The 3,521-nt window shown below is 32.2% G+C and overlaps 1 long non-coding RNA gene across 1 annotated transcript; it reads right to left on the bottom strand.

Moving 5' to 3' along the window:
- Nucleotides 1-467: 467 nt before the first annotated feature.
- LOC140693293 (uncharacterized) lies at nucleotides 468-2,011 on the bottom strand. The gene is made up of 2 exons (XR_012069014.1): nucleotides 1,748-2,011; nucleotides 468-794 (listed from the first exon to the last, which is right to left on the bottom strand). It is a non-coding gene; the product is annotated as an uncharacterized lncRNA (long non-coding RNA).
- Nucleotides 2,012-3,521: the final 1,510 nt, after the last annotated feature.

The following is a 3,521-nucleotide window of genomic DNA, read 5'->3' as shown; positions in this document are numbered from 1 at the left end:
TATAGTGTAGACACTTGAGGGCAGGAAATGAAAGCACCAATTGGAATGCTTTGAGAACAGCACAAAGAACACCATAGATAAAATTGCTTCTTAAATTCTACCACATGAAGAATGTGCCATCTGGGACTATATCATGTGACCTTTATGATTCCAGGGATGACATAATCGAGACCAGGATCCCTGGGCCGTTTCCGGCATTGATCTCCTGTTCCAACATATCCTAACTTATCACTTTTGATACTTTCCAGGATGAACCAGAAACCACTTAGTACTTTTACCTCTCTCCATGTTTTAGTCTTTTCCCAAATTCTTCCATTTTTCTCTTCTTCCTTACAAGAAATTATTTAAATTTACTCCCATATTGTTCCATCAAATGATCATATCAATCAAATATCTCTTTTTTTTCTTTAAATGGTAACTTAATCTCCCATTTCACACTTAAGTCTACTTAAAAAATATAAGGAAAATACAGGTGCACATCTATGTTTATTGTTCAAATAAGAATATTGCAGATATTTGTCGACATTTAACAACATCAATTTTAATCTTTGTTATCCTGCATAATCTGGTAGTCCTCTGGTAGATCAGTTGTAATTAGGATGACGTTCATAAGCTGAAGATGGCTGATGATTTGGCCTTGAAAGAGAAGTAGCTGATGTATTGGCTAGCTCTGGCACTGGAATCCGTGGGTTTCTACCTGGTTGAAGTTTAGAAAAACGACCTTCACTGGCAGATATTTTGTGATATCCACTTGGAAAAGTAGGAGGTTCCTCCATCAGTCCAAAATAATTGCACTGTATGGGAGATAAGATGCTGTACTGAGAAGTAGAAGTTTTAGTTGTAATGAATTTCACAACACGGCCATTTGCTTCATTGTAGCTGCTTTGAGAGTGCCCGTGGATAATGGTCAACTGATTTCAAATAGCACGTTGATCCATTGCAATTTGTTCTGGATGTCTAAATGACATTGATCATAGAGGAGAAAAATCACCTCTGATCAGGGTATTCGTATCACCATTTATGTGGCTAGTAGAGGGCTTTCTTATTAGAAGCATGTTTAAATTTGCAGAAGGTAAAAATGCACTTTATCCTCTATTGTCAGCCACAAAATCTGAACTATGAGTGTCCACATTACAACATGCTTTAAGTGCTTCTTTTTGAAATCTTCAGCCAATGAAGCCACCAGAGAGGCATTTTTAATCCCAACTATTCCTTTTATTCTCACTGAAATCAGGGGACAGCCTAGTTTAAAATTTGGATTATGATAGAACTGCTGCTACAACCAAATGAGAAAGATTTTAGTAATATTTTAAACCGAAATACAAGGCTACAATAAGCCTAACCTATAAAACCTCAGAATTCACGTTTACTATGCAAAGATATTATCATCAAAATATGAACATTGCTGACAATATTTTGAAGTTTCTTATTTGGAAAATACCATTTAAATAGTATAGTCATCAAATTTATGAAGTTAGCATTTGCAGTAACGGTGAATGCCATTTTTTAAAAGCAGTTTTAATAACTTTATTTAAATTTGTGGTAAGATTCATAGTTGTAAGCAAATTTCCCATAATCTTGACTACATAAGGCACTGTCCTCATTTTTTTGAAAAATAAAGTATTTTAGTTTTAATAGTTTTGTACAGTTTTCAAAATCTAGTTTTACATATATATTACCATAGATTGATGTACAAAATAAAATTTTATATATAAGTTACTAAGTGGTAACTAAAATTTCTTAATACCTTGCTTAAAACAGAGACTTCTTTTTCTTCTGCCTGAAAGTCAGCTAGAGAAGCAGATCTTCGAAAATTCTGCTGCACTTTACTAAATCCATAAAGGTTTAGCTGTCTAACTAAACTTTTCATACTTCCAGGTTCAAATATTCTGAAAGGAGACTTTCTTTCCAAATTTTCCTTCATAAAGACATCTTCATCCATCACTATGGAAGTTCCATTATCATCCCAACAGATGGATTTAAATTGGTCATTCCCAACCATTTTCCAGAGTTTTCTTGGATATGTCAGAGAACGAAAATCATTATCTTCATCTGGTTCAGAGACACAATGTTTGTAACATACCCTTTTTATCAGGGATTCTTCAGACAAAGCCTTAAAAACATTTTCCTCAATCATAGACCTCAAGTCCAAGTCCCCAGAGAATGTTTGATCACACAATAGAGATCTACTGTACATTCCTGAAGAAGTTGGTCCATATTTAGGAGACACAAATTGAATTTCTGTAGAAACATGTGCCATCTCAAATAACATTTTCTACAACTACATTTCTAATCTGCATAATTTTGTGCACTGCAGCTTCAAATGCTGTTTTGGCGGGCCAGCACAGATAAACTGCGAGGCCTACACAATGGTTCTCAATTTGAGAAGCTGTGACATCACAATCGACTGGTCTCCTAGCAATTCAAGTGTAACATTCAGCCAGTGTTTACTTCTCATTCATCCATTTAAAATGAAGCATATATGATGCTTAATTTTATACGGTGATCTGCAAATATTATCCCCACAAAATCTATTTAAATAATTTAATTTTGGTGTCTAAGAAATAAAACCAATCTCCATCCTTTTGTACACAAATTTATACCAGATATGTGAACAGAGAATAAATAATCACAAAATATATAAATTAATTTTAAAGTCTTGGATTTTAAAGTGAAATTTGTGTAAAACATTTACGAAAATTTATAACTATTTCATTATCATTTGTAATTAAAGTGAAACATAATTTGATTTGGAAGTGGAAGTAGTTTTTTATCTGTGTACTTTAAAATAAGTAGCTCTATATTCAACACATGAACAGAATAAATATTAGTTTATTTGTTATGTTTATATATAAATGGTCAATATTTATGAAATAAAATTAGATTAAAATATTCAATCAAATTTAAGACATTGTAAAGGGGAGAATTTTTGTTTTAACTTGTAATTCAGTGCTATAAGTAAAATAAATGTAGTTTTATATATTACTTTAAATTTACACAAGAGAAAATCTTACAGTATTCTTACAAATGTTTATTTTTGCCATTCTTTCACTCAGAGGTTTTCAGTCCCTAGAAGGAATAAATTTTCTTGTCATCTTTATAATACATACTCTTGTGGCTTCTGTTAAGTGTTCTAAAATGATGTTGATAAATACACTTAGGCACAAGATCCTGGGTTCAATAAGCATTACCTCCATTTAGGGGCAAACAAACAATCAAAATACAAAGGAATTAGAGAATACGTGGGTTGGGGTGGAAAAGACCAGGCAATGCATTTTAGGAAGCAATATGTTTCTCAGTCCTAAAACAGTTGTCATTGTTAGTAAAATACGGCACTTTAAGGCAAGTGTTTTGTTCACTAATTGTAAATAATAGCTATGTTCTTTATCAGTAAACTGTAGTAAATCAAGTTCAACCAAAATTTATATTCTTAAATAAGAAATAAAATCCATTAAACATAAACCAAATCCAAAATGAGAGACAAAATTTTTGAATAAATAAATCTACACTCAAGCTACAAT

Source organism: Vicugna pacos, unplaced genomic scaffold (genome assembly GCF_048564905.1).
Source record: "Vicugna pacos unplaced genomic scaffold, VicPac4 scaffold_19, whole genome shotgun sequence".
In the NCBI taxonomy this organism is placed as follows: Eukaryota; Metazoa; Chordata; class Mammalia; order Artiodactyla; family Camelidae; genus Vicugna; species Vicugna pacos.
This window is presented reverse-complemented; position numbering and strand designations above follow the sequence as displayed.